This window comes from Calliphora vicina, chromosome 1, assembly GCF_958450345.1.
Source record: "Calliphora vicina chromosome 1, idCalVici1.1, whole genome shotgun sequence".
NCBI classification, from domain to species: Eukaryota; Metazoa; Arthropoda; class Insecta; order Diptera; family Calliphoridae; genus Calliphora; species Calliphora vicina.
Genome location: NC_088780.1, coordinates 20010179 through 20035370, shown reverse-complemented (window position 1 = coordinate 20035370; position 25192 = coordinate 20010179). Strand labels below are relative to the sequence as shown.

Below are 25192 nucleotides of genomic sequence, written 5' to 3'. Positions count from 1 at the left end.
TGATGTAAAATCAACAACTGAAAGGCATAAAATAAATAAATCGTAATGTTAGAACAGAGACAAATTGAATTTGTCTATAACACTAAAAGAATTAAATTATATATATATATGTTTTTTCCAATTAGTTTCAAGGATTTTAACTAAGAATGGAGCTTTTTTTTTCAAGTAACAGAATTAGTAAAGGCTAAAAAGTATAAGAATATGTGACTTAAAAATACCTTGCCCCGTCCGACTACTATTGGTTTCGAGCAATTTTTCCTGAGGCAGTAGAAATTTCTCACCTTTGTGATATGTGCAGTTTAACACTGAAAATATGCCAACTATTAAATAGTGTTTTAACAAGTAAGAGAGCTATATTCGGCTGTGCCGAATCTTATATACCCTTTACCAAATTATACTTCAAAATATAAATTTTAAATATTTTTAGGTAAACAAAAATTTTTTTTGCAAAGTTGTTTCTTTAATTTTTTGGAAAATTCTTTTTTCCAATTGTTATTTTAATTTTTTTTTTTAAATTTTAATTTTTTTTTAAATTTAAATTTTTTAAAATTTTTTTTTTTTTGGAGAAAAAAATAATTTTCCGATTTTGGTCCAACTTACTATGGTCTTATATACGTCGTTACAAAGGTCTTTGAAATTAGATATCCATATTATCTATATTATTGACTTAGTAATCCAGAAATAGGTCAAAAATCGAGGTTGTGCTGGTTTTTTCGTCATATCTCAGCCATTTGTGGACCGATTTTGCTGATTTTATCGAAGATTTGGATTCCGAAAATATCTGGGGTCTTCAGAAAATTGATTTCAACAGACGGACTGACAGACAGACACACGGACAAGGCTTAATCGGCACCGATATCTATAATGAACCAGAATATATATATATATATATATATATACTTTATAGGGTCGGAAAATTATATTGTGAAAATTACAAACGGAATGACAAACTTATATACCCTTCTCACGAAGGTGAAAGGTATAAAAAAGCTTATAAAATTTATTTAATTTAATAGAATATTTTAAAAATAACACAGTTTTGTTCTGCATTAAATTTAAAGATAGTACCAAATTTTCCAACTCTGTGTTAAAATGGCAACACTGAAACTTGACAAGTAGTCCCTGCATTACTGCCATAACGCCAATGTTGCCAACTTTTATACAATATCTCCCGTTAAATCACGTAGAAAATCAGCTAGAAAACGATGGATTCTTTAATAAAAAACAATTAATAAAATACTGCTAAATTATTTAAATTTCTCCTACATTTCATGTAAAATTATTAGTCTAGTTGAATTTATTTATAAATTCACAATAACTAATTCCATTTGCTCATACTAATGTTGCCATATTTTTAGCAACAAGTAAATAACGACTCTTTAACACAGGATTGCAAAATTTCGTATGTGTTTGAATGTCAAGTAAAGCTTTCATTCTCTCTTTAAATTTAAATAAAATCATATACAATTTAATAATTTGCTGATTTATTGCCATTTGCTTGCTTATTATGTCTATTTTCCATGCAATTTACTAGTTATTGCATGTTAAATTTCGTTTAAAACTACATACTACATTATGTACATAATTTTTTTTTTTTTTTTGCAATATGTCGCGAACATATTTCATGTGACATACATTTTAAAAAGCATTTTGTGTGTATTTCCTTTCTGCTAAAACCACATGCCTTTTAGTTTTAGTTTTCTTATTTCATTTTCTTAATAAATTTATGTATGTGTGTCATAAAAATGAAAATTTGCAATAATTTCGTTTAAAGTCAGAATGCGTGCGTACTGGGGGACGGATGGACAGACAGACGGACGTTTGGTCTTGCCTACATACGGTCATGCTTTTATGCAAATGCCACATGAATACATTGACCGCAAAAAAATATTATTAGTAGTACGAGTATGATGAAAACAAATTGAAAATAAGATTATAAAGGCAACATTGAAAATTAAAAAAAAACAGAGAAGGGAATAAATAAAAAAAATCAAATAACATTAAAATAGGCGGTTAATATAAGTATTTATGAGTAATAACATGCAGTCTAACCGTTTAAGTTGGAAATTTTTGTTAAAAAACATTTAAATATGGAACATTTTAAGTGAATATTTTTAAATTCAAGAAATTGTTAAATTAAAATTAGGTCAAATAGTGACAGCCTTTATTTTTTTGAAAAGAATTATTCGGTGACATTTCTAATTAAAAGAATATGTAGATTTGGGCTTAGTTGCCAGCTTCTTTATATGGTTCATCCAATCTACCAGGTTTTATTTCAATCATTGGTCCTTACTTGAACCTTATGACCTCTTCGGAAGTACATTTCGTGAATTTTAATAGTTTGAAATTCGTTTCGCGCTTTTGTCTTATCTCGCTTTGCATAGATTTATTAGAAAATTTATAAAAATAAACAAATAAATATGAAACTTTGTGACCGCCTTGGAACCATATTTCGTGGTCAAATAAAAATCAATCCGAAAGAATTTTGGTAAATTGTAATTCTATTTATGATTTAGTCTCTATCACTGCTTTGCCAACCAACTTTTTTATAAGTAAACTGTCAAACAAGTGTTACCAATTACATTAAACTCATAAACAAAAAGCTAACAGACTTTCAGGAACAATAACAAAACAAAGAACGCTTTAAATTTTTTAAACAAACAACATAAAAATTAATTTACATTTATTAAATAAACTTGACACTGAAACGGATATAAGATAACAATGAGCAAAAAAGCAGCACAAAACATCAATGAAATATTTAACTTTTTATATTTAAAGATGTCTTATCCAGGTTTTTATTGATTTTTTTTTTGTTTCTTTTGAGTGTCTCCCCTGCTGTATTCCCCTAATAAGGTCATAACAAATGAGGGAATTTATTGTAACATTATTCATGTAAAAACAGACATTTAATTTAAACCAAAAGGGATACCTTCCTCCTCCTCGCTAAAAACAATTGTTCAATAAAAAAGAAAAAAACACCTGTCTGTATTTAGCATTTAACTTGAAGCAACAGTTTAACAATCTTGTTTATGGCCTTTAAAAATAAGAAAACAGGGGAAATACCTCTTTTTATGGCGTAGTCTCTACCATGTAACATTGACAGCAGCAAATAACACGAGCTAAATTCAGTATTTTGTTTTTTTTTTTTTTTTGTTTCCCCACTTTAGGCTAATGATATACAACAATATTTTTATTATTTTTTTTGTATTTATGCATCTTGTGGTACGTGCCTAAATATAAAAAAAGTTGCAAAAAAAAACAGCTCCAAAGGTTACTCATTTTTCTTGAGTCTTTGTGTAAAGGTCGTCGTCTTCTTAAAGAGAGTTGTTGTTTTTTTTCTTTCAAAATTCAGGTTTTATAGCTTTTTCTTCTTATGTTTATTTCATTTGGAAATCGTGTTTTTTCATATACATATATTCTTATTCAAAGAGTCAAGAATTGTCTATAATTTTATGTATTTTTTACGTTTGTTGCGGTTTAAAACATCTGTCTTTGTATTCTTCTGTTTTTGGTTAAATTTCATGACTGTTTATGATAAAAATAATATTTAAATTTAGATAAGCTGACAAAAAAAACATATGCTAGATTGACAAGTGTGTTTTATTATGGTATTTTTTTAAATTAAAATTAAATTTTTCTTCTTCTGTCAGTAGCATATTCTTCTAGATTAAAATATATTTCAGAAATATGCTATATGAAATAGTCATTTGAGTTATTAATAGTTCAAATTTAAATTGAACTTATAAAAAAAACTTCAATGGTCCAGAAAATGTGTTTCCAATGATAGAAAACCTGGAATAGACGCACCAACAACCCTAGGGCATTGACTCAATGCTGAAATGTGAAGAAACTATATAATATAAAAAGAAACCAGCAACTGAGACCAAATCTACTTAATATTTTAAATATAAATAAGCAGGATTTTGAGCCAGCATTTCAGGAAGAAAAACTCCAACTCCCCAGTTTAATACTGAACTTAATTCCAAAATCTTTAAAGTATACTAAAGTTATTTTTACTTACATCCCTGTTTAATGACTGCTTATCATCCCTGCAATAGAAGATCCACAGGGTTGCAATGAAAAGTACTAAAATAGTAATGTTCACCTAAATACCATATTGTACTGACCTAATGATTGAAAACAAGTAAGAGTGCTATATTCGGCTGTGCCGAATCTTATATACCCTTCACCAAATTATACTTCAAAATAAAAATTTTTAAGTAAACAAAATTTATTATTTTTTCATTTTTTGGAAAAAATTTTTTTTCGAAATTGTTATTTAAAATTTTTTTTTTATATTTTAAAATTTTTTTTTAAATTTAAATTTTAAATTTTTTTTTTGTTTTTTTAATTTTTTTTTTTTTGGTGAAAAAAAAATTCAGGTTAAAAAATATTTTTTCTGATTTTGGTGAAGAAACTTTTGAAGACTTAACTAAACTTATCTTTGTGAGAAGTAAATTATTAAAATAAGTATATAAATTTTTAAGTTGTATTTGAAATTTGTGGAAAGACCCACATTCGCAATTCAATATTAATTTTTTTCTGCAAAATCAACGTTTTCATATAAAATTTGTAATTTGTACTGACATCCCTGTTTAATTACGGCAATACATCCCTGTAATAGCAATTAAACAGCGTTGCAATAAAAAAGTACTAAAATATCAGTAATGACTTCCTTCCATAGTTGTCATATTTCCAGTGTTGGAAAATTTTACACTTTCTCAGGAAAAACTGCAAGAGGCAAACAATAGTAATGAAAAGCAGTTATTTATAGTAAATCTTTTAGAAATATATAGTATTATACCCTTCACCTTCGTGAGAAGGATATATGTATATAAGTTTGTCATTCCGTTTGTAATTTCTACATTTTTCATTTCCGACCCTATAAAGTATATATATTCTGGATCCTTATAGATAGCGGAGTCGATTAAGCCATGTCCGTCTGTCTGTTGAAATCAATTTTCTGAAGACCCCAGTTATCTTTGGTATCCAAATCTTCAATAATTCTGTCACATGCTTTCGAGAAGTTATCTATTTAAAATCAGCAAAATCGGTCCACAAATGGCTGAGATATGAGGACCTATATCTGGATTACTAAGTAATTAATATAGACAATATGGATATCTAATGATAGATATTTCAAAGACCTATGCAACGACGTATATAAGACCATAGTAAGTTGGAGATACAATGGGTCAAAATCGGAAAAAATATTTTTTAAACCAAAAAAAAAAAAAAAATTTAAGAACAAAAATTTTTTTTAAAAATTTAAAAATAAAAACTTTTAAAATGTAAAAAAAAATTAAAAAAAATTTTAAAATTTAAAAATAAAAACTTTTAAAATTTAAAAAAAAATGAAAAAAATTTTAAAATTTAAAAATTTAAAAAAAAAATTAAAATAACAATTTAAAAAAACATTTAACAAAAAATAAATTTTGTTTACCTAAACATATTTAAAATTTGTATTTTGAAGTTTAATTTGGTGAAGGGTATATAAGTTAATATAGCTCTCGTACTTGTTTTTTACTTAAATTAGTACTGTGTTGCTAAAAGTGGAAAAATGTTGTTTTTTAATTTACTTTTAAGTTTAAGAGTTTTTAGATAATTTTATAAAACCTTTCAAATAGATTTTCAACAGTTCAGATTTAACTTTAACAATAGAATCATTACCATTATAAAACTATTACAAGAGAAGACTTAAAAACAGAGATGAACTTTTGTTTAATCTTGATTTAAAATATTTAAGGATTTATTTTCAAAACATTTTTCCATTTTCCCCATTTTGTTTAGTACAAGAAAACAAATTTTATGCCATTAATGAACACTTCTGTTAAAATTAAATCCAGTCAACCATAAAAACCAAACCAAAAAAGGAAAAAAATATTGTCTTTTATAACATTATTGGATATTACTTTTTAAAATCAGATGAAACGACCAGCCACCCATACCTAACCCGGCTCTTAACAACTGTAAATATATACCTAGGTTTAGCATCAAATGTTGTGTATATCATCTGTGCCAAATATATATTATTACAACAAAAAAGAAAGCAAGAAAAACAATTTTTATAGAATTTTTTTAGTCGTTGTGTGCTTAAAATACGTGACAGTATAATCTATAGTTTTGCTCCTTGACATATACGAAAAACTTACAAAAAAAAGACCCATACACAGAGGACTAAACAGGATAACAAAAAAGAGTATAGTCGTTTTAGTTCAAGAAATGGAAAAAAATATATTTGTATATGTAAAAGTTTGTATAAATAAAACCTCCCCTCCTCCTAACTCAGTTTATATTCCCACCATCATTAACACTAAAAAAAATCAGCAGAGGAGCAGCATCATGTATGGCAACAGCAAAGCTAAGAAACGTGTGCTTGTAGGTTAGAAAGAAACGAGCAAAAAAAAAAACTATATAGAATTTGAAAAAAAGTATAAACACCATAACTATCATCAAAATCAACCACCATTACTAGCACCACTAACATCCTCACAGTCGCCACCCCCAGGCATACCCATAGCCTAGAGTTTATTTTTGCTGCTTTAAAGCTTAACACTTTAGCAGTCAGGTTTTTCTGTTGCCATCTTTCTACTGCTGTTCGTAATAATAATAATAATATAAAATGTAGAACATTGTAGCCACTACAGCCCAGCCAACATCATTACAACATCAAAATATGGGTAAAAATTTAAGTTTTGATCTGTTCATTTAGTTGGATTTTAACGAAATTTAAACACAGGTTGTTTCTTATTTAATAGAAAATTATGTTTCTGATCTAAAATGATTATATTTTAGCTAATTGAATGTTTTTCCTGAGAAAGTACCTAATTTTCCAACTGTTACCATATGGGGTAACACTGATAATATGACAATAACAACTGAAGTGTTGCCAACCAATTGTTGGTGAGATATTTTTAAAATAACAGAGTTGCATGCTCTTGGGTGTATGATTTAAAAATGCGGGATTTACAATAGATGGCGTATCTTTTGAACGAGGTTTTTGGAAAAATTGATCCATGTGAAGGCCGTCACCTGACGAATCGACACAAAAGCCAAATATCCTTGGCGCTAAGGTATTATTTAGTGGGAGCAAAAGAATCCTATCCATTATAAGCTGCTGAAACTGACAAGGATCCTTGTCAAGGAACCTTTACCGAACGCGATTGGTTCGTTTGATGTTGATTGGTTGAAAAATGCCCAGAATATGTGGCCAGACATGAAACCGTAATATTCCATCATGACAACGCTCGGCCATATGTTGCAATACCTTTTAAAAAGTATTTAGAATGAAATGTTTGAGAAGTTTTGTCTCACTTGCCTTATAGTACAGACCTTGCACTGTCCGACTACTATTTGATTCGATCGATGCAGAACTTTTTTCACCTCTGAACAGAGTACCCGATATTGGCTTTATTTGGTCTTGGCCTCAAAAGCTGAACAGTTATTTTGGCTCGGAATCCATATGTTGCCAGAATGATGGGAAAAGGTCATAACTAACAATGGCCAATACTATGAATAAATTTATTTTGTGCAAATGTATCAAAATAAAAACTAAAAATTTAAAAAAAAAAATTCACATTTTACAATTATATAATTTTATGAAATAATACCAGGACGTGGCTTCAAGAAGTATTGCATTCAACCACGGGGCTCTGCATAGCCTCGCCATAAGGATTCTGTAACGAATCTGAAGATACAAAGCCTCGAGTTGCTTCATATGCTCAATTTTTAAGATAACAAAAAATTATTTTGGTTGAGTTGGTTAAAAATGTAAATATTTTACATTACATATTCTAATTCCTATTTAAATTTATATTGCCATTTACTTCTTGAAGTTTTTCCTATGAAAGTGAAAAATTTTCCAACTCCTAACACTGGAAATATAGCAACTATGGGAGGTCATTACTACTATTTGAGTACTTTTTATTACAACCTTGATTTTTGGCTACTGCAGGGATGTATTACCGTAATTAAACAGGGATGTCATTACAAATTACACTTTTTATATAAAATCTATTAGAAAAACGTTGATTTTGCAGTAAAATTCAATATTGAGTACGAAAAGTGGATCTTCCCACAAATTTCGAATACAACTTACAAATATTTATACTTATTTTAATTGCAAATTAATTACATCTCACAAAGCTGTGTTTAGTTGAGTCTTCAAAAGTTTCTTCATGATTTTGGCATTGAATTTATTCCCTACATCTTTTGTTTTACCATTTCCAATAACCTTGGAAATCAATCAATCAGTCCTTTGGAACAATATTTAAGAAGACATTACTATTTTAGTACTTTTTATTGCAACCCTGTTGATTATCTATTGCAGGGATGTTAAACAGGGTATTTAATGCAAATAATAGCATATTCATGCTTTAACGAAATTTCTTTAAAAAAATTAACCAAAAAAAATTTAATTTTGTCAAATATGCTGGTTATAACAAACAACACAACTAAAAATTTAGCTTTTTTTAAACTTATTTATTACAGATTTTAGATTATAAGATCTATTAAATTAAATAAAGTTTTTTTTAAAAAAATTAAGGCTTTCAACCATATCTAGCTTCTGTTACATATCCATGAAACCATTTAATATTTATTTCCATATCCCCTATAATGGGAATGTTCTGCCGGGGCAAACAAGTAAGTAAATGGGTGGTGGTTCTATGATAACTATTGTGGTAGTATTCCTTTACATATTTTACCCAAAAAATAAAAAAACTTTACTTTTATTGTTTATTGTTTTCTTTATAACATTTTCTGCTCTCTCTCTCTGCTACTGCTAATATATGCTACTTTTTCTTAATGTTTCTTGTTTTCTGTTTTGTTTTTCCAACATTATGTTTTTCATTTCTTTATAGATGAATGTACCTATTCCCTGTCTGTATAGATTTTTCCCACGTTTCTCGTTTACTGCCGAACAAAACATTCTTTCCATACAATATTCAGTTAACATCCATGCCATTCATTTAGTCCCCGGTGTAACAACTGTTACAAACTTAATGTTGGTTTTGCAGCAACAAAATAGTCCCCATTTACTTACTCCAACATGCAATCCCTGGCCATATTTCATTACTTTTATTTTATATCATTATGAAATTCTTTGAAATGATGAAGGAAAAAATAAAGAAAACTCAAAATGTTACTTTGACTTTTTGCAATTTCTTTTCTAGTTTAATATTTATGAGGACGCCGGTGTCTAAAGATGGGGAGGAATAATAATATAAAGAAAATATTCAAGTTAGAATTCAGAGTTCTGTAATATTAAAGAAATTTAAGAAAACTTTCGCATACAATTAGAAAGTTGATAGATTTACACACAAAAGTTATTTTTTGAAAGATTCCAGAAAGCGCTAGAAGTACTCAAATCTGTCAGAAATACTTTCTGAATTGCGGGTATTGCAAGAATCATTCAAATCGATATATTGTAACAAACGTCAAATTCCCCGGGATTTCTTTGCTTTTCTCATTTTTCCTATTTAAATTCTATGTAAAAAAAAGAAAATTGAAAAAATTCCGGGGGAATTGTTTTTCATAATTGGGCTAATAATGAAATATTTTGAATTTACTTATTACTTGGTAATACACAAAGTAATGAGTATATATACAAAGTATCATAACGGCGTTTACCGGGTATTCAAATACAAATAACTGACTGCCTTCTTTGCAGCCACAAAATTACTAGAATATGGTTTAATATAAATTACCGTGGCCCTATTTTGGTTTAAAAATTCACTTAAAGCTCCTTTAAGTTCCCTTTAATTCAAATTAATTTCCCTTAACACAAAAAAAAAACAACCAGACAGACTATAATAAAATTCCCCAAAGTTAAAGGGAAATAGCTATTAAATTTTATGAAAATTAAAGTAGTCAGCATAAAATATTAAGTAAAACAAAATTCCAATTTCATTTAAGCGTAACGCATTTATGTCGTTGCTTCTCTACACAAATCATATGAACAAAAAACCTCTACCCCAGATGAAAAAAACCAACATAAAAACAATTTCTACAACCTCTCTACCACCCCAAACCCATTAAGGCTGACGACGTCTATATAAAGCAGAGACGCTACAGAGGCGACGCTGAGAAAACAGCAGAGGAGCTCATCTTTCATACCAGTTTTTCATTTTAACATTTGTTTTTGTTTTTTGTTCTTTTATGCAGTGGAAAGTGTGGTGGGTTGGGGGTGGTTTTTAACACCCGTTATTGGGTTGATTTTTATGTTGATGTGATGATAATAATGATGTTCTTGTTGTTGTTTTTGTTGTTTGCTGCCGACAACAATGACTATGATGACGTTGTTGATAATGATGATGTTTTTAACTGTTAATGTTCATGGGGATTAAATCCATATGTATGAATGGATGTGTATGTACGTAAAACAGAGTTGTATAAAATAGGATGTTCTTTAATGAGTAGTACTTTTTGTACAAATTTAAGGAGATTTCTAATAATTGTTAAATTTTAAAGAAATAATACTAAACTTTACCTAAGTTTCAAGTAAATTCAAGTAAATTTCTAAATTTAAAAAAAAAATTAAATAAAACTGAAAAAAATCGAATAAAAATATAGATTAAATACAAAAATAAGCAGAATATCATATTCTATAAATAATCAAAGATTTTATTAGAAAATTTTGAGGTATTTACATAATTTTGGCTAATTATTCGGAAAACCGATTAGATTAATCGGAAAATTTTTAATATTTCCAGAAATCCAAAAGAATATTGTTTAAATTAGGGAACTGTTCTTTTAAAAATCGAACGAATAATGGGAAAACCGAATAATCTAATAAAAAATTAATCGAATAAAATCAGGAATACATAAAAAAAAATTGATAAATTTTATAATATTCACATAATCAAAGATTTTATTGGAAATATTTGGTTCATATACTGAACTATAGCCAGTTATTCGGAAAACCGATTGAATAAATATTCGAATAATTGAACAAGATTTAATTTTTTCCAAAATTTAAAAAGAATATTAGTTAAATTAATAAATTATTCTTACAAAATCCTAACGAATAATCGCAAAACCGAATAATCTATTAAACAATTAATCGAATAAAAGCAGGAATACATAAAAAAAATTGATAAATTTTATAATATTCACATACTCAAAGATTTTATTGGAAATATTTGGTTCATATACTGAATTATGGACAGTTATTCCGAAAACCGTTAAATAAAAATTCAATTAATCGGAAAATTTGTTAAATTTAAAATGAATATTTCTTAAATTTAAAATGAATATTAGTTAAATTAAGCAAATTTTCTTACAAAAAGTAAACGAATAATCGGAAAACCGAATAATCCAGTAAAAAATTAATCGAATAAAATCAGGAAACAGGAAAAAAATTTACCGGATTTCACATAATTTTGGCTAATTATTCGGAAAACCGATTAGATTAATCGGAAAATTTTTAATATTTCCAGAAATCCAAAAGAATATTGTTTAAATTAGGGAACTGTTCTTTTAAAAATCGAACGAATAATGGGAAAACCGAATAATCTAATAAAAAATTAATCGAATAAAATCAGGAATACATAAAAAAAAATTGATAAATTTTATAATATTCACATAAACAAAGATTTTATTCGAAATTTATGATGTATTTACAGAATTATGTGCAATTATTCGGTAAACCGTTTGAATGGTTATTCGATTAATCGAACAAGTTTTAATATTTCCTAAATTTAAAAACAATATTACTTAAATTAAGAAATTTTTCTTATAAAAATTATTCGGTAAACCGTTTGAATAGATATTCGATTAACCGAACAAGTTTTAATATTTCCTAAATTACAAAATAATATTAGTTAAATTAAGAAATTTTTCTTACAAAAACCTAACGAATAATCGCAAAACCGAATAATCTAGTAAAAAAATTAATCGAATAAAATCAGGAAACATACAAAAAATTTACCGAATTTCACAAACTTCACATAATCAAAGATTTTATTCGAAATTTATGATGTATTTACAGAATAATGTACAATTATTCGGAAAACCGATTAAATAATTATTCGATTAATCGCAATTTCTTAAATTCCAAAAGAATATTAGTTAAATTAAGAAATTTTTCTTATGAAAAGTAAACGAATAATGGCAAAACCGAATAATGTTGAAAAAATAATCGAAAAATAAAGAATATTTAGAAAAATTGTATAGAATTTCATATTCTTTTTTTATATTTTTATAAGCAATTTTTGATGCATTTATGGAATAATGGCTAATGATTCGGCAAACCGATTGTATGGTTATTCGATTAATCGTAAAACATTTTTAGATTTAATTAATTCCAAAGGATATTAAGGAATTTTTCATACAAATTGTAAACGAATAATCGGAAACCCCAATAATCTAGTTATTCTGACCAATTATTCGGAAAACCGATGGAATGAAGCCACTTATTTAGACATTTTCTTATTTTATTAATCAAGTATCTAGATTTTGTTAAAACAAAACATTGTGGGGATTTTAATCAAAATGTTTACGATTATTTAATGTAATCTAGGTTAATCTTTAAGTAATTTCATTAAAAAGTCAAGCATTTCATTAATTTCCCAAGAATTTCTGTCTGTCTGCCTTCAATTACTCCAGCAGTGGCAACACTGAGTTTGTGAATGAAATGTTTTAGCGCTGCCTGACTGCTAAGGGTGGGTGCTTTTGCATTAATTGCTTTTATCGATTTTTTAGCGTTTTTTTTTATGTTGTTTTGTTTTTTGCTCTCTCATTTATTCTGTGCATGTTGTTGTTGTGTTTTTTTATTTAACTCGGCACAGGCTTTAAAGAAGAAAACATATTTTCAGTTGGATTTTTCTTTTTTTAGCACAAGGCCGAAAATGAAATGTTTTGAATTCTTTTTTCTTCTTCTTCTTTGTTTTTTTGCTGTTGCTTTCTTTCTCACTGTTGTTGTTGTTGAATATAAAATGAAAATATTTCTGTTTATATGTGGAAAAGTATGAGTGCGGTTTTGTTTGGTTTATTTTTTTTTATTTTATTTTAAGTATAAATAAAAAGAAAGACTTACATTTTTTCAACTACTTTTTTTTGGGTTCATATTATTATTTATGTTGTTGTTGCTGGGTATATTCACTATACCAGGCAGCAAAGTAAGTAGTAGTCTTTGGCTCCCATTTGAATACAAATGAATGCAGAGTGTTAAATTCAAAATGTGGGAAAAAATTTTTATAAAATTAAATGATAATGTTGTTTGTTTGCTTGTTGTATATATTATAGTTTGCACATTATGAACGAGGTTTTAGAGCATAGATTTCATACAAATGTGGGCGTTGTTACTTTATTTTTATTTATTATTTTTTCCTTTTCATCACAAAAAATAATTGCAATAATGATGGTGGCAATGGGTTGGTAGAAAGGAGTATAATTTTAATGCTTAGAGATTTAAACAAATAATTTGATAGATTTTCAGAAGGATAATAATTGAATTTTGTATAAAAAAAATTAAACTCGGTCATAAGAGAAATTTATGAATTATGTATTTAGATCTTTATAGTAAAAAAAAAAAATCAAATGATTTTTCAATTAATCGAAAAATTTTAATATTTCTTGAATTCCAAACGATGATTAGTTAAATTAAGCAATTTTTCATACAAAAATTAAACGAATAATCGCAAAACGAATAATCGATTTAAAAAATATTAGAATAAAAATAAAGAAAACATACACAAAATGTACCCAATTTCATATTCTTCACATAATCAAAGATTTAATTCGAAATTTTTTATGTATTTAAAGAATTATATCCAATTATTCGGAATACCGATTGTATGATTATACGATTAATCGAAAAATGTTTACTTTTTCTTTAATTCCCACTGAATATTAGTTAAATTAAGCAATTTTTCTTACAAAAAGTCAACGAATAATCGCAAAACAAATAATCGATTAAAAAATAAACCTATAAAAATAAAGAATATAAACAAAAATGTGCCTAATTTCATAATATTTATATAATCAAAAATTTTAATGGGAATCTTTGAATAATATGCAGAATTTTGGTTAATTATTCGGAAAACCGATTTAAAGGATATTCGATTAATCGGAAAATTTTTAATATTTCATGAATTCCAACTGAATATTAGTTAAATTAAGCAATTTTTCTTACCAAAATTAAACGAATAATCGATTAAAAAAATAATCGAATCAAAATAAAGAATACATAAAAAAAATTTGCCGAATTTCATAGTCGTTAAATAATCAAAGATTTCATTCGAAATTTGTTATGAATTTATAGAATTTTGGACAATTATTCGGAAAACCGATTGAATGGTTATACGACTAATCGAAAAATGTTTACTTTTTCTTGAATTGGAACTCAATATTAGTAAAATTAAGGAATTTTTCTTACCAAAATTAAACGAATAATAGCAAAACGAATAATCGATTAAAAAAATAATCGAATCAAAATAAAGAATACTTAAAAAAATGTGCCGAATTTCATAGTCCTTAAATAATCAAAGATTTCATTAGAAATTTGTTATGAATTTATAGAATTTTGGACAATTATTCGGAAAACCGATTTAAAGATTATTCGATTAATCGGAAAATTTTTAATATTTCATGAATTCCAACTGAACATTAGTTAAATTAAGCAATTTTTCTTACCAAAATTAAACGAATAATCGCAAAACGAATAATCGATTAAAAAAATAATCGAATCAAAATAAAGAATATATAAAAAATATGTGCCGAATTTCAAAGTCGTTAAATAATCAAAGATTTCATTCGAAATTTGTTATGAATTTCTAGAATTTTGGACAATTATTCGGAAAACCGATTGAATGGTTATACGACTAATCGAAAAATGTTTACTTTTTCTTGAATTGAAACTGAATATTAGTAAATTTAAGGAATTTTTCTTACAAAAAGTTAACGAATAATCGAAAAACGAATAATCGATTAAAAAAATAATCGTATAAAAATAAAGAATACTTAAAAAAAATGTGCTGAATTTAATAGTCTTTAAATAATCAGAGATTTAATTCGAAATTTGTTATAAATTTCTAGAATTTTGGACAATTATTCGGAAAACCGATTGAATGGTTATACGACTAATCGAAAAATTTTTACTTTTTCTTGAATTGAAACTGAATATTAGTAAAATTAAGGAATTTTTCTTACAAAAAGTCAACGAATAATCGAAAAATGAATAATCGATTAAAAAAATAATCGAATCAAAATAAAGAATACTTAAAAAAATGTGCCGAATTTCAAAGTCGTTAAATAATCAAAGATTTCATTCGAAATTTGTTATGAATTTCTAGAATTTTGGACAATTATTCGAAAAACCGCTTGAATGGTTATTCGATTAATCGGAAAAATTTTAATATTTTCAGAATTTCAACAGAATATTTGTTAAATTAAGACGAATAATCGATTAAAAAAATAATCGATTATTAAAAAATGTACCCAATTTCATAATATTTACTTAATCGAAAATTTAATCGAAATTTTTGAATAATATAAAGAATTTTTGCCAATTATTTGGAAACCTATTGAATGGTTATTCGATTAAACAGAAATTTTTTAATATATCCTGAATTCCAAATGAAGTAATTTTTCTGATGAATCCCGCCATTATTTTTAAATTCAATTTTTGTTTTACAGCAAAACAAAACATTCGGCTTAATATTGATCTAGAAAAAAAAGCTAACAAATTTAAATCGTTTTTGTGCCACACAAATTTTTTATGTCAGTTTGTTGTTGTTGCTGTTAATTTAAAGCACTCCATTTTATGTGTGTCTATTATGACCAAGCAGCATTTGTAATTGACCTAATTCTTTTTATGTTTATTTTTTTGCATATTTTTTTTTTGTTGCAACTGCAACTATAATTTTTTTTTTAAAGCTTTAACAAATACTAAAAAACATTTTCATAACATGGCAATTTTTCATACTACTGTGAGTAAAACAACAAATACAACTAAAAAATGACACGGTAGATTTTGTATGTTGTTATTGTGATTGTGTGTTTGTTATTGTGATGCATAAATGCAGGCAAAATGGAAATTAACAATAACAAGAAAATACGTGTGTGAGATAATGTTTTGTTTTGTTATTTTTAATGAATTTAATAAATTTTATGCATCATGGAATATTTTCGATAAATAATATTAAAAAAATTATAAAATATTTAATATAATTTTGTATTTTTTTATGCACAACCAATTACAATATTTAAATTATTAATTATTTGCATAAAATATGTATTTTATATTTAAAGAAAATAACCAATAGTGAAATATTAAAGCGAAATTTTGTTAATTTTCCTATAATTGTGCTAGGCAAAATCGAGGGAATATGTATTCACATAATTATGGCCAATTATTCGGTAAACCGATTTACCGGTTATTCGAATAATCGAATAAATTTCAATATTTCTTGAATTCCAAAACGAATAATAGTTGAATTAAGGAATTTTTCTTACAAAAATTAAACGAATAATCGAAAAACCGAAGAATCTAGTTAAAAATGAATCGAATAAAATCTGGAATACATACATAAAATCTGCTGAATTGCACAATATTCACTAATCAAAGATTTTATTTGAAAATTATGATGTATTTACAGAATTATGGGCAATTATTCGGAAAACCGTTTGAATGATTATTCGATTAATCGAACAAATATTAATATTTCCTAAACTTAAAAAGAATATTAGTGAAATTAAGAAATTTTTCTTATAAAAAACAGAATTATGGCCAATTATTCGGAAAACCGATTAAATAGTTTTACGAATAATCGGATAATTTTTTATATTTTTCAATTTCCAAATGAATATTAGTTAAATTAGGGAACTTTTCTTACAAAAAGTAAACGAAAAATCCAAAAACGAATAATCGATTAAAAAAATTAACCGAATAAAAGTAAAGAATATATAAACAAATTGTTTAGAATTTCATATTATTGTATAATGAAATATTTTATAATAAATTTTGTATGTTTCCATAGAATTATGGCCAATTATTCGGAAAACCGTTGGAGTGATTATTCGAATTATTATAAAAATTTTTATATTTCTTAAATTCCAAAAAAAATATTAGTTAAAATAAGGAATTTTTCTTATAAAAAAACAAACGAATAATCGTTAAACAAAATAATCGAATATAAATAAAGAAAATATACAAAAAATGTGCGAATTTATTAATCTTCATATAATCTACGATTCTATTACACATTTTTTTATGTATTCACAGAATTATGGCCAATTATTCGGAAAACCGATTAAATAGTTTTACGAATAATCGGAAAATTTTTTATATTTTTCAAATTCCAAATAAATATTAGTTAAATTAAGGAACATTTCTTACAAAAAGTAAACGAAAAATACCAAAACGAATAATCGATTAAAAAAATTAACCGAATAAATGTAGAGAATATATAAACAAATTGTTTAGAATTTCATATTATTGTATAATCAAATATTTTATAATAAATTTTGTATGTTTCCATAAAATTATGGCCAATTTTTCGGAAAACCGTTGCAGTGATTATTCGATTAATTATAAAAATTTTTATATATCTGAAATTCCAAAAAAATATTAGTTAAATTAAGGAATTTTTCTTATAAAAAACAAACGAATAATCGCTAAACGAATAATCGATTAAAAAAATAATCGAATCAAAATAAAAAATACATTAAAAATGTGCAGAATTTCATAATCTTCACATAATCAAAGATTTTATTGGAAATTTTTAACGAAAGCCTAAAATTTTAAACAATTATTCGGAAAACCGTTGGAATGTTTATTCGAATAATCGTAAAATTTTAATATTTCCTGAATACCAAAAGAAAAGTAGTTAAATTTGGGATAAAACTTTAAAGTTGGAATATTTAGGATTTGGTTTCGTTTCTACTAAATTTAACTGTTTAATTGAAAATTTTAAGAAAATCGTTTCAAATGTTAAAGGATTTGCAAGATTTTCATTAATTTGTTTTTAATATCAAACCATTTTCGGATTTTTTTATTTTTTAATTATAAAAACCTCAAAATACTTAAGTTGAACCTAATCTTATTCAATATTTATTTTACATATTTTTCAAAACTTATTGCTTAATTTAACTTAATTTGTATTTATTTCATTCTTATCTTTACTTACCCAATTATGTTATTAATTGTTGATGTTTATTTAATAAAAAAAAAATTAAGAAACGTATTCAAATATTGTATAAATAATCCATATAATTTAAGGCGTGCTGTGAGAGTGAAGGGTTATTTTCTGAAAAGATAAACAAAAATAAAGAAAAATTATTGCTATTAGCTAAAATAAAAAATAAAATTAAATTCAATCAAATTGAATAGAATAAATTATTCAATAAGAAAATAGCAGAGAGATAGAAGTATTTTAAAGAAAATTGAATGACAAGTCACGTTTCGCAATAAACTCTGCAAAAATAAACAAACCAACTTTTCTTTTGCTTTAACATTTCAAATAAATTAAAAAATATAGCTCTAGTACTACGAACAACTACTATTACAGAGAAAACAAGAACAAAAAAATGTATTAAAACAAAATAAATATTGAAAGAAAAAATAATAAATTCCTATAAAAAGAGCAGCATTAAAAAAAACCTCTATAACATAACAATAAATATTGGTTAAAAAGGAAAAAATAAAAAACAATATTGCAGAGGAAAACTCTATTGCTATATATCTATATTTTACAGACAATTTACCACGTTGTATACTAAATTTTTGATATAAAAAAATATTAAGGAAAACACAGCAGCAGCATCTCTTTTTTCAGTGTTGCACAGTTGCCATTACAACATTAAAGCAGCTTAGCCACATTGCCAAGTTTCACTTTGCGATATTAAACTCCCAAATATACAACACAATACAGACAGACATACAATTCACTGGCAAAATAATATAAACAAACAAACAAAAATATAAACAAACTGCAAATATTATTATTTTCCAGCAACCACTTCTACTACTTGTCTACTACCCATACGTACACTCTACTACTACTTTTACATACTATTTTCATGCAACTCCCATACCATCCATCCCATTTAAGCCAGCTCTGCTTAACACTGTTCTGCTCTGCTCTGCTCCATAAAACGGCAACTATACTTTGTGCTCTACTACTACTACATCCACAACATACTTTCCTTCCTGTATAAAAGAAATCCTGTCTGTTTTTATTTGTACGTTTTTTTTATACTACTTTTTTTTTGTTATTATTTTGTATTCTACAAATTGTACGAGTTTGTGCATTTAGATGTGGCATGACATAACATGTAACAGCAAGTCAGCATTAGAATGGTTATAAGCAACAATCTGTATATGTTTATATGTACATTTTCATTTATTTTTTTTTTGCAATGTAGAATATCAGATCAAGCAAAGAATTTAATCTTTAAATCGAATAAATTAGCAAAAAAAATAATCGAATGAAAATTAAGAATTTATATAAAAAATGTGCCAAATTTCATAAGCTTTAACATAATCAAAAATTTTATTGGAAATTTTTGAAAAATATACAGAATTTTGGACAATTATTCGGAAAACTGATTGAATGGTTAATCGATTAAACGGAAAATTTTTATATTTCTTGAATTCCCAATGAATATTAGTTAAATTCAGAAATTTTTCTTACAAAAAGTAAACAAATAATCGCAAAACCCATAAACGATTAAAAAATAATCGAATAAAAATAAACAGTACATAAAAAATTTTGACGAATCTCATAAACTCTCACATAATCAAAGATTTTATTGAACATTTTTGAATATGCTGAATTTTGACCAATTATTCGGAAAACCGAATGAATGGTTATACGATTAATCGGAAATTTTTTAATATTTTTTGAATTGCAAATTAATATTAGTTAAATTAAGCAATTTTTCTTACAAAAAGTAAACGAATAATAGCAAAACGAATAACCGATTAAAAAAATAATCGAATAAAAATAAACCGTACATAAAAAATGTGCCGAATTTCAGAAACTCTCACATAATCAAAGATTTTATTGAACATTTTTTTAATAATATGCTAAATTATGGCTAATTATTCGGAAAACCGTTTGAATGGTTATACGATTAATCGGAATTTTTTTAATATTTCTTGAATTGCAAATGAATATTAGTTAAATTAATAAATTTTTCTTACAAAAAGTAAATGAATAATCGCAAAACGAACAAATTAAAAAAAAATAATCGAATCAAATTAAAGAATACAAAAAAAAAAGAAAAAATTTACCAAATTTTATTGTATTTACAAAATCAAAGATTTTATTATAACTTTTTTAATAATTCACAGAATTTTGACCAATTATTCGGAAAACCGATTAAATGGTTATACGAATAATCGAACATTTTTTAATATTTCTTAAATTTCAAAAGAATATTAGTTAAAATATGAAATTTTTTATTAAAACCTAAACGAATAATCGCAAAACCGAATAACCTAATCGAATAAAAATGAAGAATACCATCAAAAAATTTAACGAATTTCGCAATCTATGTATAATCAAAGACATTATTGGTAATTTCTGAATAATACATAGAATTTTGGGCAATTATTCGGAAAACCGATTAAAAAGTTATTCGATTAATCGGAAAAATTTTTATATTTCCTAAATTCAAAAGTAATATTAGTTAAATTAAGAAATTTTTCTTACAAAATGTAAGTCCAATTATTCGGAAAATCATTTAAATGGTTATTCGATTAATCGGAAAAATTTTAATATTTCCAGAATTCAAAAAGGATTCTAATTCGAATATGGAAGTTTGTTGATTATAAAATGTAAACAAATAATCTCAAAGCCGAATAATCGTTGAATTTCCACTTGAACTACAGCAGAAATCAGCCAATATGACAACACCGTTGTCAATCATTGTGATTGACAAGCTCGAAGAAGAAGAAGATTAAAATAATTAGCTGGTAGAAATATTCTGTTGTATTTTTTTAGGTTATATCAGAAAGTTTGCTTCCATTCTTTCAAACAATTGCCTTAAAAAAAATGCATGCATGTATAAAATCATACGTAATATTTGTGTTGAAAAAAAAAATACACACAGCTCACACAAAAATAATGAAGAAGAACCTGCCATCAACATATGATGGCAAAACGAGTAATATTGCATTAAATGCAACAAAAACAACAACGAAAACAGCAGAGCATCAACAACCATAATAATAACAAAACTAAAAATACCAATAAAAACTGTTTACAATCTATACTAAACAAAAAATTAAATTGTAAACTACACACCCAGTATAATAAATACATACATAATGTTTGGATAGAATAACAACAACGACACTAGAAAACAGGATAAATATTGGACAAAAAAAAAGAAGAGTTTTCTTCTTCTTTTTTTTGGGGTGTGTTGCTGGCTACCGCTGCTGCTGCTGCTGACGATGTAGGATTTAAAGTTCAGATGCTGCAGCAACAGAAAAAAACGTATGTTTTTTTTGACTAAAGAATAATTTCCGGGTTTTCATAAGATAGAGAGCAGATAAAAAGACAGAGACAAATCTCATGTTGTATATTTATATTTGATATTACTGTTGTTGTTGTTGTTTTACTTAAGAATTATATGGAATTATAGAGACAGACTGCCAACAGCAGCAGTATTATAACTGCAACAAACTGGAATTAAACGAATACAATATTGAGAAAAATTTTATATGACAAGTAATTATTTGTTAATTTAAAATTTATAGCAAAACAAGGATTTATAACAGAGGATTTAAAAAAAAAACAAGCAACAGCATAATAATTGTGTAATAATCTCGGAATTGGTTTAATCTTTAAAAAGTAATACATAAAACAAGAAAAAAGGCTTGTTTTTCTCTTTATAATTAGGTATTATTGTGAATGATTTAAATGGTTACAAAAGAAAAACCCGGTTATTCGATTAATCGAACAAATTTTGATGTTCCCTTAATACCAAAAGAATATTAGATAAATTTAGGAATTTTTCTTACAAAATGTAAACGAATAATCAGAAAACCGAATAATTTTGGAAAAAATAATCGAATAAAAATAAAGAATTTAAACAAAAATTGGAATTTTTGATGTATTTACAGAAATATTATAAATTATTCGGAAAACAATTGAATGGTTACTCGATTAATCGAATAAATTTTAATATTTCCTGAACCCCAAAAGAATATTAGTTGAATTTAGGAATTTTTCTTAAAAAATATAAACGAATAATCGGAAAAGCGAATAATTTATTAAAAAATAATCGAAAAAAAATATAGAATTTAAACAAAAATTGTGTAGAATTTCATATTATTTATATAACAAAAGATTGTAGTGGAATTTTTGATGTACATATTTACAGAATAATGGCTAATTAGTCGAAAAACCGATTGAATGGTTATTCGATTAATCGGATAAATTTGTATATTTCTTAATTTCAAAAAGAATATTAATTGAAATAAGGATTTTTTTATAAAATTTAAACGAATAATCGAAAAACCGAATAATGTAGTAAAAAAAAATAATCGAATAAAATCAGGAATACATAAAAAAATATGCCGAATTTCATAATCTTCATATAATCAAAGATTTTATTCAAAATTTATGATGTATTAACAGAATTATAGGCAATTATTCGGAAAACCGTTTAAAGGGTTATTCGATTAATCGTAAATTTTTTAATATTTCCTTAAATCCAAAAGATTATTATTTCAACTAAGGAATTTTTCTTACAAAAATTTAAGGAATAATCGCAAAACAAATAATCGATTAAAAAATAATCGAATAAAATTAAAGAATATATACAAAAAATATGCCGAATTTCATAATCTTCACATAATCAACAATTTTATTCGAAATAGATGATGTATTAACAGAATTATGGGCAATTATTCGGAAAACCGTTCGAAGGGTTATTCGATTAATCGTAAAATTTTTAATATTTCCTTAAATCCAAAAGATTATTATTTAAACTAAGGAATTTTTCTTAAAAAAATTTAAGGAATAATCGCAAAACGAATAATCGATTAAAAAAATAATCGAATAAAATTAAAGAATATATACAAAAAATATGCCGAATTTCACAATCTTCACATAATCAACAATTTTATTCGAAATTTATTATGTATTTTCAGAATAATGGTCAATTATTCGGAAAACCGTTTGAAGGGTTATTCGATTAATCGTAAAATTTTTAATATTTCCTTAAATCCAAAAGATTATTATTGCAACTAAGGAATTTTTCTTACACAAATTTAAGGAATAATCGCAAAACGAATAATCGATTAAAAAACTAATCGAATAAAAATAAAGAATACATACAAAAAATTTGCAGAATTTCACAATCTTCACATAATCAACGATTTTATTCGAAGTAGATGATGTATTAACAGAATTATGGGCAATTATTCGGAAAACTGTATCAATGATTATTCGATTAATCGAATAAATTTTAATTTTCCTGAACTTCAAAAGAATATTAGTTAAATTAAAAAATTTTTCTTATTAAAAGTAAACGAATAATTGCAAAACCGAATAATCGAATTAAAATAAAGAAGATATACAAAAATTGCGTAGAATTTCACATAGCCAAAGACTTTATTCTAATTTTTGATTAAGAGACACATTTTTGGCCAATTATTCGGATAACCGATAGAATGATTATTCGATTAATCGAATAAATTTTAATATTTCCTGAACTCAACAAAATATTAGTTAAATTATAAATTTTTCTTACAAAATTAAAACGAATAATCGGAAAACCGAACCGTTCATTTTGGAACCGAGTAACCGATATTGGATTGATTCGTTCTTAGCCTCAAAAGTTGAGCAGTTCTTTTGTTTCGGAATCCATATGTTTCAGAAAGATGGCTAACAATGGCCAATACCTTAAATAAATTTATATCGTACAAATGTTTCAAAATAAAAGCTAAAAATTTTTAAAAAATCCCCCAAAAATTTACACTTTAAAATATTGAAAGTAAAACATAAATTACTCGTACCTTAAATAGCCTGAATTATGAATAAACAAATGTTTATAAATCAAATGTGAATTCTTTAGTTTTAATTTTAAGAAATATCTAAAATTTTTAATATGACTCTGAAGATTTTTGTTTACTAAGCAATTAATATCTATATTATTGTTTGGTATAATAAACTCTCAAATTTATTTAACATAATAGCAAGCAATAATGCTGAAATCAGCTTAATTTTCAAACATAAACACAAATTCCATTTCAATGGTAGTTATTTATAAAATTTAAACCTTAAACTTAAGCAAAATTCTCTAGATTCTAAATTCCTTTTAATATTTTAAAGTGTTGAGTATGAATCTTGTTTAGAATATGTAAATACTGAGTTTGTAGTTTATTTTTATTTCATAATTTATTTTTTTATATAGTTAAGGGCAAATTTCTAATGCCTTACTTTGTGGAGTAGATGCATCATAAATATTTACTTATATAGAGTATAATATATAAGAACTTACAAATGGATTGAAGTGCTGTACGGCAAGTATGCTAGAAATTAATTTGTTAAATCTAGCTTCACAGTGCAGCTAATAAATTTACAGGCAGTTATTGAAAGTTTTCAAGACCATGAAACTGGCTTGATTACATATTTAGGATTTAAATTCGAAATTTCGAATGTAATATAGGCATAATAATATTAATTATTTGAATAAAACGGGAAAAAGTTTGTTTTTCTGTTAATCATAAGGCAGCCTTAGCAGAGAACAGAATGTAAACAAAGCAAAAGCTACTTAACGGTATCTTAATTAGAGATAGAGAGAGAGGGAGAGAAAGCACACACAGGCTTGCATTTGTGTAGTACTTTAATTTGCATAGTTGCAGTTTTTTGGTATTTTAATTAGTTGCCTTTAAAAATGCTTCTTACTGCAATACTCTGTGATAAATTCCAACCATTAAAAGCAGACTACGTTAAATACAGAAGGAAAAAAACACTTTAAGTAAAACGTAAACTAATCGAAATAGAAACTTGTTTTTATTTGTTTTTTCTGCTTCTAAAAGAAAGACAGCAAAGAAACAAACAAAATCTTAGATACACAACTGTTTACCAAATACGGTAGATTAAGTCAAAACAGTGACAGTGTTTGAAATAAAAAAAATTTGCAGAAAACTTCAACAATTAGTAAAAATGTTGGAATATAAAGTGATGACAGATAGACCCTGAATTTCTCATAATTTTTGTCAAATTGGACA

The 25192-nt window shown here is 25.6% G+C and overlaps 1 protein-coding gene across 2 annotated transcripts in view; it reads right to left on the bottom strand.

Moving 5' to 3' along the window:
- gpp (grappa) overlaps positions 1-25192 on the bottom strand; it is a 133031-nt gene that overhangs the window by 32306 nt on the left and 75533 nt on the right. For both annotated transcript variants that reach the window (XM_065502385.1, XM_065502458.1), the window contains exon 2: positions 18132-18251. The gene's annotated coding sequence lies outside the window, so the exon portion shown is untranslated. The remainder of the gene's footprint in view (positions 1-18131; positions 18252-25192) is intronic.